The sequence below is a fragment of the Lytechinus variegatus genome, chromosome 3 (assembly GCF_018143015.1).
Source record: "Lytechinus variegatus isolate NC3 chromosome 3, Lvar_3.0, whole genome shotgun sequence".
NCBI lineage: Eukaryota > Metazoa > Echinodermata > Echinoidea > Temnopleuroida > Toxopneustidae > Lytechinus > Lytechinus variegatus.
This window is the reverse complement of record NC_054742.1, coordinates 70,662,937-70,679,863: the sequence shown is the minus strand read 5'-3', so window position 1 is coordinate 70,679,863 and position 16,927 is coordinate 70,662,937. Positions and strand designations below refer to the sequence as shown.

Genomic DNA, 16,927 nt, shown 5'->3' with positions numbered 1-16,927 from the left:
TTAAAAGTTCAGGTAAAGAATAATTGCCAATATAATTTCATGAAATCTTATTGCACATGTGTTCTGGCAGAAAGTGGAAAAGAGAAATGAATGAGGAAAGAAAGATAACAACCAATCCATCAGACTTGGATAATTGAGTGAGAATGAAGATAAAAATAACAAAGAGATATATGGTACTTGTTTGCGATGACTAAGACTATGAGTAAACAGATGACCTTAATGGTCTGGCTAGTTAGCCACTGGTCACAATGGTCAGTGTTAAGCCATTGTCATACAAGCCAATCAGTACAAGAGAAGGCAATGTGGGCTACACATGTGTCTCTATGACTAATTTTAATTACTTGATGATGAGTGCGAGTGTGGTGCGTAATTCATTAAAAAGTTCATTAAAATTCAGAATGACTGGTATTGTATTTTGGGAATTCATTTCACTGTGGGAGCTTTCTTATAAAAAAACTCCATCACTTCACCATATGGCTATATCACGCTAATATTGAATAATATTTGAGTAATGTTTGGATTGTTTGCTGGCAAGGTTCATTAAAAGATAACCAATCGAATGAGTAGATCTTGTGTTTTGAAAAAAAAAATAGATAGTATTTAAAAATATATATTTTACAATTCAAGACACATTCTACTTTGAAAAGTTGATTTTTATAATTTTACTACAGCTTGACTTACTGCTGCATGGTAGCAAAGTTGTAAATGCAGTGTTTTCATAACTTACTGAGCCAAGTGTGATCAAAGTCATTATGCCTGTACCCTATTGTAAGAATCATCATTACCAAGTCTCTTGGAAATGACTTAAAGCTCTCGGTCCTCTAAGTTACTTAAATTCAAAGCATATAAACATCCAATAACATTTTGGTCAAATCAAACACTGTCACGTTTCAAATATCTAAGATATCTAATGCACACTTATATTTGGCTGGAGATTATGACCATTTACCTTTACTACTTTGCGTAATTAAAAAAAACCCAAGCATCACATTTCATGAATCGCCATGCACGTTAACTCTCTAATGCCATGAGAAATTATGAAGAGCTATGGGCATTCTCTTATAAACACAAACAAATTTATATATGATGTGAAGGCTATTCTTTCAATGATGTTTTAATACTGTTTAAAAAGATACAGAAGACAAATAGATTGTTGGTATTTAATTATTGGATAAGGAGCCTGTCACATTTCATATATCACATTTCGATAGGGATCCTGTTTAGCCGAGAATGACGTCTAATTCTATCGCACTAATTTGTTTTGGAGGTTACAATGCTAGGCAAAAGAAGGTCCGAGTCGCGTTGAGTTAATTGAAATGTGTCCATGATGAATAGGTCTTGAAATGCTGCATTCTATGGACCTATGTGAGTCATGGGGGAGAGGGATAAGGTTGGCTGCTTGGAACCGAAAGGATGCTAGCTTTGTATTGCCATGAAGAGGAAACTACCTTCTTGCTATTAACAGAGAAAGCTATCAATTAGGATGCCAGAGGATGTTTGCAATACTCCAAACAACCATCAATTGAAATAATTGCCTAACAGAAAGATGCATATATACATGCAATTAACCATTCTGATCCGACGTCATATTCATGTTTGTAAGTTGATGGCAATGAGAAAAGAAGGGGAAAGTCATTCACTCATAAAAATAAAGGGTCTAGTCACTACACCCTTCAAAAAATGAATTTAAACAAAATAACAAAAAATAAACAAAATTGAAATAAGAATAATATGAAGTGAGGTATTTGTAGTGCAGAAAACACCTAGAGCTGAAACAATATAATGAAAAAGAAGGAATCATTTTGTTTCTTGATGTAAATACAGGAGAACTTAAAAAAAAAACCCGCAAAGATCTATGCTTTGACACTGTGGTTTTACCTATTTGGGGGTTAAAATTGCCATTGGGCATTTGAGAATGCTAATTTGAGAGTTTGTATCAGGCACACTTACTGTCGATAAAAACAGAAAGGAGGCCAATTATAAAGAGATTGGAGATCTATTATACTAAGATTTGTGGGGCGGTGAGAGGGTAAAACAGAAGAAACCCTATAAATATCACAGCAGCATGAGAGGTGGATACACTCTAATTATCAAGACACCTTACTAGTGTAATGAAAGGAATTGAAAAAACCTATAGAACATGACTTGTCCAACAGTCACTTTACATGAGGTGGATGCCAAATGTTTTTGTATGAATGAGGACAGAGAAAGAATGCAAAGTGATTAATATATTTCCCTGAATAAAAGCTATACCTATAAAAAATCAACATGGCTGGGTTTCATATTGACAATATGTCAATACCATTAAAAAATATGTGAGAAAATGCGTGAGAAAACAATGACTCGGACAAAAAAAATGCAAAATACACATAACCACAAATAAGCAATGCATAATGGAAGTGCCAACACTACTTCTTTTTTTTAGTTTCTATATGGCATGAACTATAATTATTCAATAAAAATGATACAAAAACAAATCTCAAGCAAAATAAAGACAAATAAATTTGGCCTAAAAATATCCTAGAGTCGCCACTATAAGCCATGGACTTAGAATTACATCTTAGCTTTCCGGAGACATTTAAATTGAACAAGATTGAGCACCAATCCACTAAAAAGATCTTGCCCACGTACACGACAGTCCCCTGTAAGTGTAACAATAACCACTTTCATTATGTTTGTTTACATCAGAGAGTGCTATCTTCAGCTGATGGTATACTACTAGTGGTATAACCATCATATCATAACATTCATGTTTAAGTTATGTGAGGGTGTTTCTCTGTGCACTACGAAAAGATTAATGATGCCTACGTGAAGAGACATGGGGGATAAGGTTAATGTATTTGGTTGCAGATGCTGAACAACATCATATAGCTCAATACACTCTTCAACATGGAAAACAAAGGATCAGTATGTGATAAAATAAGGCGAAAAGTGGGATTAATTAATTATATGACTCAAGAAAATGGTCTTCACTCCATTATGATGTACTTGGTTTATTATAATATGTACATTAGAATTTATAAATCCTCATATTGGAATTTATACATTGTAACATGAACATGTAAACAGTGAGTATAAAATAAATTTAATTTTCATCTTTTTTTTAAATAAATAGTGTAGGCCTAAATGAGTAAGGTATTATGTTGCAGGTGTACAATGACTTTCTATGTTTTCAATCACATTTTAATTGTTATGAAAGTGCTTTGTAAATTATGCAAATACATTGAAGTGATTAAATCTTACAGAAAATTATTTCTAAAAATAATAATAATCCACATTTATATATTGTGGATTGACGCCTTGCCAAAGGACGCTAGGCCATGGTGGGATTCGAACACACGACCCTCTAATTACAAGGCAAGAGTCAGAACCACTACACCACAGCGCTTCAAAGAGCTCTAATCTCCATTCTCAACATCAATTAGCTTTGAATGACACTTTAAAATGGGAGGTTCCATATTAAGGTATATCAGTGCACTTGTATCATGCTGAATGCGTGAAATGGATGGGAGTGTGTATTACTAAGGAGTGAAAATGGAACTTCCTTGGGAATAATAATATGAAATTACATAAAAGTCTACCTCTCTATTACAATCTTGATTCAAAGTGTGATGAAAAGAGTTTCCCCATGTGAAATTAACAGTAGACAGAAAGAAGATAAAATATGTATACATGTATACAAGGTGATGTTCTCATTTGCACCTGTTCTCAATACAGTGCCAATCATAATTCTCCCCCCCCCCCCCCCGTTATTTTACTCATCCTTGTTGTCAACTTTTGATATCAGAATACTTAATGAATCTTCTTTATAGGAATGACCTTCGCCTTAAATCTAAATTCAATGTTTTTTTTATCCCATGATTCATAATTCATCCGTTCCCTCTCTATCTCCTTTCCTATCTCATGATTGCATCCATTCCAAATCATCAATCATTCATCCCCTTCCCTCTCCAATACACTTATTTTTTATTCCAACTCTCATATAGATCTCTATCATCTCCCTACTTCATATTGGAGAGGAAAACAAGGTGATTTATTACTGGTGCTGGCTGGTATCTGTCCTGAAGGTGTCTGTTCTGTTACTACTCCTGCTCCGAACTCCTAATTGCCATGGCTTTAATTTGAAATCTTGAGGCCACATTCAAGGTTCGCTCTCACAGCAGCATCCACTTTACATATGGTCACTGGAAATATTATACCAGGATCCAATTCAAAGCACTCGATCAATAACAAGGAATATATCAGGGTGAATATCAGTCTAAAGATTTTTGCAGTTTGCAACAAAGAAAATGTAAAAATGTTAAGTTTACAAACCTGAAAGGAGGTAATCAATAACCTTATTCAAAACAATAATTGAAATATAGATTAAAAAAAAGAGAGAAATGAATAAAATCAGAGTACACTTCAGCCCTCTTGAAGTCGTTACTCAGTGAGCAGTCACACAATTATAACAGGACATGCATATTTTATAGGCAGATTTGCCTCTCTCCACCCAGGTTACTGGTGGAAATCCTGTAATGTTGAACAACAGATTTAGGAACCTGGCTATGGCAAAGTTCACAATGTAGTCACCACATGGCATGGATATGTTGTTGTTGTTTGATACTAGGCATTCATTCAGTCATATGATGCAGTATTTGGTACCCTGGGGTACCAAATAATAATCCGCCATTTTGTTGAATGATTTATTTATTTTATTTTTTGCGCTGTACCCTGGGTTACCAAAAATGTGTACAAGTATATTTTAATGTTTTGTACAGATTTTTTCTTCCTTTTTAGTGATCTTATGTAACAATTAAGGCATGCAAATGATAACTTTATTCTAATTTTCATGTTCTGTTCTAATCTTCACTGTTCAATAATGATACCTGTAGTTGTCATTATTGATCTTATGTAAGTTAGCTGTCGAAAAGTATACTTAAATTCTTAAGTATAACATAATTTGTTTACTATTATTGGCATTAGATTGTATCAAAGAAAGGAAATAGGCGTTGTGATCATTGTCCCCATTCATTGTCATGATTGTCGCACGCGCACCGACGTACGACCATGATCACCATGACAACAATGTAACTGTACACTATTACAACACGAGATGGCGCTGCACAACGCCGTACCCCGGGGTACTACGGTACCCCGGTGTACGGCGTGGTGCATCATATGCCATATTAATAAATGTATATAATTCTTACTCTTAATAAAGAAAATTATTAATCAGCGATGAATTTATATCTCGGGATGACAATTTTGTCTACAATACACCCTCTCCAATTCAATTATATTTCCAATAAATTTCATGACCGTGAGCAGATAATTTGTTTTCCATGACAATAGGGGGGGGGGCAGGCTGGGAAAAAGACCTGGGGGCCCCGAGACAAAAAAGCTTAGCAACCATCATAGAAAAATATCTTTACGACTGATTGCATTGACTACAATGTACAATCAATTGTGAAAATCAAGTATACGATTAATCGCTAAACTTTGTGTTAGGGAGCCCAGACCTGCCAATACATGCAGACATAGTAGGCCCTAGGCCCTATCTTTTGATTGAAGGTAAATGCCAGTTGTGGTAACGATATCAAAATTAGTTCGTACAGAATCCAATAAAATCACCACCAAAGTTTCTGTTGGTATGAATAAAATATATGTGCTAAAGGATTCTGGAAGAAATTGTGTAATTGCTGAGAAATTAGAAAATAAGCACAGGATTCGGGTCAAGCATCGGGCTGACATTCAAAGCAACAATAATACACTGTCCCACGTGCGCTTATCTGTATCGGTGATCTTCAGTGTGAACATTTTTCAGCGTAGATTTCAAGATTTCACTAAGTTCAGTTTATGTAACTGTACCAGATCTAGATCCTCGATGATATACTGACAATTAAGCCGGGTTTTACAGACTTTCTCATGAAATCAGTGTTTACTGCAACTACTGGCATTTCTCTTTAACAAAACCCATAATAGGTATCCGACAACAAAAATGGTGAACCATGCTTCCGCTATGTGTATAGGTTGCTTCAGGTAACATCGTTTGGGCTGCTTCGCTACACCATCATCCATGGCCATCTATGAAAGATACATGCACATGCAGATGAGACACCCACAATCTGTTGGAATCTACTTTGCATGAAAAAATACCTACTAGTTGCATGGAGAGAGTATTTAACCAGGTCGTGGTCACCTGTAATACCAATCACCTTGTATATTAATGGGACATGACACTGTTTTGGAGAGGGTCCCTTCCTCTCTTCATTCTACTGCCCAATGTTATTTCTGACCTTTTCCTCCTGATGGCTTGATCAAGCTCTACTTCGCCATGGATTTAGAAGCAAGGTCAATGATGGATGGATACATTAACCGTTTGAGCTTCAGGTATATCGATACCATCATGGATACCAATTGGAATTGATCAGATGACCTGAAATCACTGAGGAGGAGATATTATACCCCAAAAGGTCTATTCTGTATCTTGAATGCATTAAAAATTGGCATCCTTGACAAAGACCTACGGGTAAAGATGGGATAACAATAATTGGAGTATTCATTTAATTCTAGACATGGACAAATATATCTTATGACTTCATTTTGAAAGAGGGGCAAAATGCAAGTGATCGTCAATCGGAATAAAATGTTTTCTTTTTTAATTCTATAAATTAAATCAGCAGATTCTTTATTTGGGGGAAAATACCTAATTTATGCAGCAAGCAGAACTTCAAAACTCCCTGGAAAATATGTAACACTTTTAAGTGTAGCATGGCGATATGAAGTCTTCTTTGCACACCCATGTAATGCTGCTACATGTACCTCTTTAGAGCTTTTACAACACCTTAAATCTCAAATCAGTCCACAGTGTTGAGCGAAGCAGGCTTTACAGCAAGTGCCAAGGTTACCATACGTAATCTTCAAATATTTTCCTTGATTTATTCAAACCTAAATTTGTAAAAGTTATCCTGAAATCCTGGGAGTTTCACTTTCAATTTCATAGTGATCAAAGTCGCATTAGGGCGTCTTCTCGTCTGCTGGCACTGAGTATTATGAGGGAGAGTGGTGATGACATATGCTTATCAGCAAACCTAGGATGGGAAGAATTTCAACTTATTTTGTGGCAAGTGTGGCTCACCAATGTCCATCAGGACACTGAAATGAATTTTGAAATATTGGAGAGGAAAGGGAAATAAGAAGAGTACAGAGACCAAACCTATACCATGGACCCTGTGGTCCATGATTTTACAAAGAGTTCATTGCAATAGCTTTAAATAAACTCAAATTGAATTTAGTAGGAATGAAATACAAATATTCTGTCAGATATAAATATGTTGCAACTCTTTGTATGAGCGCAAACATGGACCTGATGATACTATCAATCAACAAATCATAACTTGAGGATGAATTAAAAAAAATCATTTCAAGAGATCTATAAAACCGTTAACTATCTTGACAGTTTTGAGAATATCATAATTCAACTGATGACACTGTACAGTACTACTCATTCAATCAATAGATAGGTTCTATTTACAACAGTACTACTAATTAAAGGGACCCCACAGAAAAGTTTCAGATTCCTTCAATCTGCAGAACATTTTCTAAATGATCAAAATTCTTTTTCATCAAAAGGTGAGTCCCTCTTTCAATTTACTGTCCCTCTTCTGCACCTCTTGACTCATCTTCTTCTGCTAACCACGTCAGAAAAATACATCTTGAGAGATGGATTCATCTTGATGCCCTTCCCCCAAGGTAGATATCTCAGGGAATACCTGATGTGCCCCAAAGGGTTCAAGTTCAAATGCTCTTGCATCTTCAGGTATACTTCAGGTGTGTTTATTCAGCCAAGATGATCGGCGAAGAGCTTGAAGAAATAGTTTTGAATGGAGAAGCCCCACTGCTGGCGGGGATGAGTCATTGTGATGCATGGTCTGTTACACCAAACATCAGGAATTTCTTTTTTTTCTAGAGCTGTGATAAACACATGTTACTTTTTTAAATGTTTTTTAATCATTATATAAACTTTAGGATAATTATCAAGAGTAGTGTTAGATCTTCACATTTGAAGTATTAAGACAATACAAGTAATATGGTTAGAAATGATATTCTAGACATGATTTTATTTTCTGTATTAATATCAAGATGAAGTTCATGTACACAGATCAACCCCTCTGAAAGCACTGGAAAAGAAAATCAATTTACAAAAAATGAACAGAATCCAAAACAAGAATATCAGTGTCGTAATCGTATCGCCCACATCCTACAGTTTTCAGGCCCATGTCAAGCTCGGCAGGAATTGAAGTTCACACTTGGAGAGCCAATTGGTAGAATTGATTACTTCCTGAATTCTTTCCTTTAACTCATGAAGGAATTTGTCTTCACACTGGGTTCTTTCTTGGGGCGTTGATTTGGTTGGTACATGGTTGATTTGGTTGGTACATGATGGAATGATACATGATGGAATGGTATCACCAATGAATTATACCAGGTGCAATTATGTGATTAGTGGGAGATTCAATTATTTACTCAATTTGATTTTTTGTTTTAGCAAAATTGAAGGACAAGTCCGCCCAAATAAAAAGTTGATTTAAATAAAAAGAGAAAACTCCAACAAGCATGACACTGAAAATTTCATCAAAATCTGACATAAAGTAACAAAGTTATGACATTTTAAAGTTTCGCTTAATTTCACAAAATAGTTATATGCACATCCTGGTTGGTATGCAAATGAGCAGACTGATGACGTCACTCACTCATCATTTCTTCTGTATTTTATTATATGAAAAAGGTTCTCCTAATTGGCATGTGAAACAAATTTTATTCCTCACTGAACAAGTGGAATGATCAATATTTTAAAAGTTTATGATTAAGTCAAGTTGGTCCTTAATGTTAAATCTGTAAAAATTGAAATATTTTACAATTCACACAATAAAAAAACAAACAAATAGTGAGTGATGGGCACCATCGACTGACTCATTTGCACATCCTGAGTTGTGCATATAACTATTTTGTGAAAAATAAGCAAAACTTCAAAAATTTCATCACTTTCTTATTTTACATTCTATTTTGATGAAATTTTCAGCGTTATACTTGATTATCATTTCCATTCAACAATTTTCTGGGTTGGACTTGACCTTTAAAGGTCTACTATAAATTCAAATTCTACTTTAGATAAGCCGAGGCTAACAGAAAGCAACCTGAGCTTGTACATGAGACCCAGGAACAACAGAATAAATTCATATTCTTTATATATATAGCTGCTAAGAAATGAGGCATTATTTGATATAATTTCCAGTTACACATATGAATCAAAAAGTTGGTTTTAGGGATTCTGTTTTTTTTTTAAAGTCTATCAAGAATTTTCATGATTCATAATACTGTTCGACAGCATTAAAATAATTTCTATTATTCTGTTACTTATATTTGTAGAATTGCATAGCGCAACGTGAATTTACCAAGATGGGAAGAAGAAGACAAAAGTGGTAGAGGGGCTGAGAGGGGTCAGGGAGAGCATCATGACAAAAAAGTGGGAGATCTAAGAAAGAGTCGAGCAGGCAAATTTTTTTTTTTTGGGGGGGGCTATTTTTCACAACCTACTGCCTAAATCTGCAACATTGGATAAGCTTAAGTATTCAAATGAATAAGGATTTTCTGGGGCTCTTTTTAGTTTCAAGGGCTCTTTTTGGCATTTTGGGGGCAATATCACCCCCAGCCCCAAGTAATTTTGTTCTCTGATAGAGACTAAGTATAATATGCAAAAAAAAAGGAAAAAAGGAAATTTTTAATTTCACAAGTACTAAAAAAAAACACTCCAGAGTTTACACGATTCATTGTTCCAGAATATAATAAAAAGTTAAATATCAAGAGTGCTGAGAAGTGAGAAAGGAAGGAAAGTGAGATGAATAGATGAATAAATCAATGTACGCTTCATGGGTGAGTTATCTAATCATTCTGCTTCAAGGCATCCATATTGCCCAGCATACCATTAAAAGTGAATCATGTAGGTGAGTAACATCTCACATCCGTAAGTACGTAAGAGCGGCATTTTATCCCTTTCACTTTTCTTCCTTGTAAAATAGGCAACTACATGTAGAAAAATTACTAGTTTTAAAACAATGGATGATTCAAATACATTATAAAGATAGTTGGGTTGTTATTTTGTAAATCTAAAAAATATTATTTTCAAAGTTTGAATTAAGTTTCAAATAAAATTGGAAAAAAAATTGTAACATGGGCACACATGCTGTGTGACGGATGCGATCTGAAAAGTATAATCAAACAACCTCAGAATACTGAAAATGACTTGGTAAAAGACTTAGACCCATATCTATGATTCATGAATTGGCAAATTTACAATATGCAACGTATTAGAGATTTACTTCATTGCTGACGTCACAATTTTGAATTACCCCACAAAAATGGCGACTTCCATCCAGAGACTTCGAACATGAAGAACCCCAACTTTGAAGAGGTGGTACTCCATTCTTGGTAATCAGATTGGAGGTATCAGTGGATCCATTTTGATTGTCCAGTATTTATCAATATTATGTTGCATTACATTTTGGGTTTCATTTTCCTTTAATAACAATTTACAATCACAGTTAAAAGCTACTGAAATCTTTCATTCTGATGGCTAACATTAGACCTACGTTTGTTATAGAAATCATGCATTTGTGGTTATAACAAGTCTTCACGACACAGGATCCAGGGTTCTGTTTCACAAAGACTTACAATTATCGTAACTTTCTCATTATTCTAAGAACCTTGGAAATCTTGATCATGATTGGCTGCTAAAATCTGTTACCATTGCAGTTGCCGTGATAAAGACAAACTTACTACAGGTATACAGGGTTCCTTGCTTTTCAAAAAAAAAAAAATTCCCTGAGTTTTCCCTGATGAAGTTTAAAAATTCCCTGATAATTATTTAAACCTATTCCTAGTTTTGCATGTTTTCTAAGTTTACATATATTTCCAGTATAAAAACAATAAAGTGAAACTATTTATCACCACCATAACCAGTCATTCAATGGATGTCGTTTTGATATGCAACAAAATATAAAGAGTCTGACTGACTACCGTGCTTTCGACTTTTGGGCCGATCAAAATTCCCCAATTTTTCCCTCATTTGGGGCATTTTTCCCTGATATGAGGTACTTTTTTTTATCAAATTCCCTCATTTTTCCTGACTGGAAAAAAGTAAAATAATTTTCCCTGATTTCCCTGATGGAATGGGAACCCTCTAATAATAAGTCTTTATGAAATGGACCCCTGTCTACCGTTTCATAAATACTTGTTTTAATAAGAAATGCATGATTTCTACAAACAATTTCGCCATTGGCCAATCAGATTGAGCAATTTAAGTAGCTTTTAACTGTTATTGTAAATAAGTTTTATAAAACAGACCCCTGCTTTGCTCCCAGCTATGAAGATGGTTGAGTGGAGTTGGACCTAAGAATCACTGCTATGTTATGGTAATAAGTGTTTTTTGAAATTGATGACACATTCATCGAGATGGATCCTTTTCCCTCCGGTTCATCTCTTTCAAATCAATATTTAGATAATGTCACTTCCAAGCATGAAGAAAATGACACATTGCAAGGCTAACAATCTCCATCAGAACAACATACAAAACTTTCTCATTTATTTATTTTTTTAAGCCATGTCACAAAAAAGTAATTCATTACTCTTTCACGATCCATCCCTTGAGCCAAATGAAGCATAGTAAATGTAAATATGATATATTGTCGTTTTTTATTTTCACACGCTATTGAAAATGGTATTTTTGTAAATATGACAGATTAAAAATTGTATGAGGTATAAGATAAAACTATTTTATTTTTGCAACATTAAGTACAGTAACAAATTCATAAACTCTGATTTTAAAAAGCACAGCAAAATGCAATAATTTGGGGGAAATTATATTATAATGAATACTGCAGACAAAATGATTTGAAAGGACTAGTCAGTTAAAACAGTTACAAATCAATGATTAGGCTATATTTTTAAAAGAAATGTGTTCAGTACAGGTATTATTTTTTTTTTTAACTCACCGTGGTGTCTGGATTCAATTCAGTGAAAATAATCCCATTCAATTAGGAAATCTGAAAGAACAAGAAAGAAGAAATGAGACATCAATATCATGAACAGGATATTGCTTTCTACTAATCATTTAAAGTTACTTTAAATGCACTGAGGTTGACAATAATGGGATGCTAAGCAACATTGAATGACACATGTCTGTAAATGTGAGGAGTGAGGACTGAGATTTGTACACAATAGGTGGTTTCAAACCGCCTTGATCAGAAGAATCCCCGTTAAATTACGGGAACTGTTTTCGACTAAAAAATACCATTAATTGTTCCTGCATTCACACCGCCCCGAAACATACCCTTCGTATGGTCTGATGAGCAGGCAAGGCGCAAGATTCAAAATCACTAGCCCAGCAGCCACCCACAGCTCCCGCGCCCAACGACATCTGGGCTATAAGTTCCCGTAATTTGCTTTCACATCGCCAAAATACCTGCGACCTTGGAAAAATCCCCGCGAAAGTTCTCGTATTTCGCCAAGTACCTACTATTTAGCGGTATTTTCTTTCGGGGAGATTACGCGTAGTTTGCTTTCACATTACCAAAATACCTGGTATTTTCTGATCGGGGTAAATTTCCCGATCAGAGAATACCTGGAACTGACGAACTTCGAGGCGGTCTGAAACCACCTAATTTTTAGTCATGGTTCATTCGCATCAATGTTTGATGAAACTTAATAATACGATGACATGTCGAGGGACTCTTAACCAGTTGACTCCTCATCCTTTTCAATATGTCAAGGAGCCAATGTTCACATATGTACGTCAACTGTCTTGGTTTCAGATTCATATCATAAAAGTCTAAATTGCACAGTCAACATATTGCTTTTCAAATTGTCGTTATGAATCTAAAATTGACTGAAAGAAGGGGGATGTCTTCATTTTAACATTAGGTACACTCTGGCGACAGAAAAGGGAAGCATTGACTCTTTTACTCAAAGCATTGACCTACTAATCTGACTAGGTCCATGCTTCAAGTGAGAAGCCATTTTCACCAGTTGTACAGCTGGGTGTTACAAGATAGCCAAAGATTTTAAGGTAGAGTTCATGTTTGTGGGTGTAGTCAACATCTTTTTTTTTCAATAGGGAATGTTTGACAGTAATTATGGAATTTTTTTTCTCTTCAAAATAGCTAAACAAAGGTTTTTACAAGTGAACCGTCCATAGTTTTGTGATATGATTTGTGCTTTACAGCAGTGACAAAGTATTGAAATAAACAATGGCAATAATTCACAGGACAAAGTGTATCACAATCAACTTCACCATACCTAATAATGAACAAATATAATTTATTCCCTGATAGAAAGATGATCATAAAGAAGAACCCGCAAATCGATAAACAAATCTATAGAATTTGATATTATGAATCAGTGGATGAAAATAATTTTGCTTCACCTTGATGATAAAACACAATATATATTTATCATTGGCCTTTTAAACTCTCCATGACTTGCATTTATGGGTCATAACCTACAAACTATTCAAAATCACTCAAACTTGATTTGTAACTATCCGGACTTACCGTACCCTCAAATGTCACAAAACGTGTCCTAATTGTATTTTGACAAAGCGCCAACCCCACTCTGAAAACAAATTTTAGATTCTCAATTCACAGGCATTCATATCTGTAATTGCAATCATATCTGAACTTTCTGTACCCTCAAAAATAAACCTTAAAATATGTACCAAGCTCGTATTTGGACCAGATGTCTATTCCGTTTTGGTGCAGACTGATAAAGATACTTTTTAGATAGTTACGACATCCTGTATTGTCGGCACCCCTGCAAGGAATTTTTACGCACGGCAATGAAGTACTATTCAACCATGTGCAAAATGCATTACGCTTGAAAAATTGGTAGGTCATGCTTATTGCGAATTATGTGCGCAAGCCAACCATAGCAACAGATGGGGAAATGAACTCCTGCCACACACAGGAATTCATGAGTCGAATGTGAATGTTGAACATTTCATTAACATTTGGATCTGGCGTACTTTTTTGACCCTGTCTTTTAGCACCAATTCAAAGTCTCATTAAAATAAAATGAATAAACATGCAGCTATCGAGCATGTGTTGGGGAGAGAGTCAGCAAAGGTTTGTCAAGTTGATTGTCACAACTGACATGAGGGCTTAAATTCTGACATTAACTAGAGGTAAATGGAATTCAAGAGTTGATGATGCAAAGATGGAAAAAGGTAATTGTTTCTTCATTATAAGAAAAAATAATTTAAAAGGAGATACATGTAGATGTTCAATTCCTATTGAAGAGCAACAGGCAATATACTGAATCAAGGCACACAGAGAAGTAGGCCTAGTTATGTCAAAAATACAAGTAGGGTCCAAATTCTGCCAGATTTATGTATTTTGGCTAGAAATAGGTAGGCAGGCCTTCATATTCCGGAAAAGTACAAAAAATATCAGCCAAACCTTTTCTTTGACAAGACAATAGCTTTATCTTTTTCACTGGTGAGCTGGCATTTGAAATAGACATAACTCGACAATATTATCTTGTCATTAAATATAAAATGATTTTGCACAAAATGTTCGTCAGGTTGTGACGATATATGCTGCACACACAGACACAGATGAGGTAAATAGAGTATCTGTCTTTTGATACAAATTTCATGAAAGGCTTGGAGTGCGATCAATCATATCAGCAAATTTAAAACAAAAACAGATAAACAACCAACAATATTAGTATAAAGCTGAAGTCACTTGATTTTGGGCTCCCTCAAAAACTACATTGATTCTGATAAAGATAAAGGCCTACATAATGTATTCAAACGTTGCAAACTCACTTAAATCCCACAAGCGCATCCACGATAAAATAAGGAGTAAAAATGGAAACTGCGTGTGTTTTCAAGAAAAGTCATGTACAGCATGGACGTTTGTAGGCAATTAATCTCCATGTCACCTTGAATATTGATATGCTCTATACTCAAACAACCTTGACTTGTTGAATACTCTAGATCATCAAACAGGAATTATCTTCATCCACTCATCAACTAGAGTGACAATGTTCATTATTCAAGGTGTGATAAAGCAACAAGTCCTTGTATTTGGTAATGTCAGCTTTGATGACATGTTTTATTGGTGATTCAGCATGGATAATGGTGAAACAGTACTACAAACAACTATTTTTGCACGCACACATTTCCATTTTAATGATATAGGCTGTTTTCATGAATAATATACAGCATTATACTAAATAGGCCTCGACGTTCAAAGCCAGTGAAATATGGCTAACTCTCAACACCCCCCCAAAAAAAAATTGCAGCCTTGGAAATGAAAAGACAGTGTAAATCCAAGCGAAGAGCTAATTGCTCGTGGGGGGGGATGAACTATTTTCTATCCCTCCCACTTGAATGGTATGATGTCATGGATTTATGCCCATGAAACGAGACAAATAAATGATAAATATCAATACATTCAATAAAAAGGCAAATTGACAGAGAAAGAAGTGATAGAGATGGCATGTTACAGCAGACAAGGGGAATGAAATATTTTTATAGAATGAAAAAAGAAACCAACACAAGTGGAACGCATGTGATTCTACTACATAATACACAGGCATGTCAATACTTCTGGAATTATGTTGCACGATGCACAGCACCATGCAACATATTTTCTTATGGGTCTCATCTCCAAAAAAATATAAAACAATCAATAAAACTCCTGTGAATATCAATTGCCTTACCTTTACTGGTACAATTATATTATCTTTGTACCAAGTTGTATCACTGAGACCACATTAAGCTTTCCTGGGAATAATTTCCAAAAAATTCTCTGTCCTCTTTCTTCTCCAGTCAATTGGCAACTGAGCTCACAGAATCATGTCCATTCACAAAACCTGTTGTAAATCGTTACAAACTGTTACCAAGAGGAGATCCCAACCCGTGCAATGCTAACAAATGTAATTCTGAAATTCAGTTATAATAATGAATATCCAGCAGCTATCCAATAATAATCCCGAGGTGAAAGGCCGAGAGGGAGAGATGGAGAGAGACTGAGCTTGCGATGTGATGTCTTGCAGAGAGAGCATCTCTTGACAAAGTGGGGGCCTGACTCCTCGTTCTTGATGCGTGCCGCCACGGACGAACCATCGAGATGTATCTTCCCACGAGCACAATATCATCACGGTTTGAACACTGAAACCTGAGAGCCTTGCTTACTCTACTCACTACTCGCTAGCTTGCTTTCTCCCTTTCTCTCTCATCCACTCCTCAGCCTCTCTCCCCCTCTCTCTTACACTCATCAAACCAAAGGGAGTATCCTGTGTGTATGGTAGTGTGTATGTGCATTTCAAAATGAAAATGAAAAGAAGCCACGCTGGGCTTCACTCGCTCCACTGATGAATAAGCATATGTACGAGTGTGTGTGTGTGTGTGGGTGTGTGTGAATGAGAGGAGAGTGGAGAAAAATGGAGAATGCACGAAAGTGAGAAAGAAAGCATCCCAAGCTTTTCGGAGGGTAGGACAAACCCGAGATGGTTAATGGCGACCCGCTCATGCAAACAAGTGCCTGGATATGTGTAAGAACGGAAGGATGACATACGAAAATAGAACTCCACCTACAATGAATGGTACAAATGGATAGAGATTCAACCTGCATTCAGAATGGATAACTTCAATAGAATTAAATTGAAGTTAGATCATTCCAATCCTTAATAATTCTCACAATTATGATTCCTAACTTATCTCCATCTCAAAGTGTCGCATTTACAAATTTCTGTACAAGAAAACTGAGTAACGATGCTGAGATCAATCAATTCTTATTAGATCCTGTGTGCTAATGCGGGAGAAATAGATTTAGCAAATTCGTCCCGCGCATCGCATTTAACGGTCAATGATCAATTATGCAGG

The 16,927-nt window shown here is 35.5% G+C and overlaps 1 protein-coding gene across 2 annotated transcripts in view; it reads right to left on the bottom strand.

Annotated features, from left to right (window-relative positions):
• Window positions 1-16,081, bottom strand: part of LOC121411840 (contactin-2-like) — a 62,204-nt gene extending 46,123 nt beyond the window's left edge. Inside the window, exons 1-2 of one of the 2 annotated variants that reach the window (XM_041604710.1) lie at window positions 15,763-16,081; window positions 12,033-12,083 (exon numbers count right to left, since the gene is read on the bottom strand). The gene's annotated coding sequence lies outside the window, so the exon portion shown is untranslated. The remainder of the gene's footprint in view (window positions 1-12,032; window positions 12,084-15,762) is intronic. The other variant, XM_041604712.1, reaches the window with a different exon arrangement.
• Window positions 16,082-16,927: the final 846 nt, after the last annotated feature.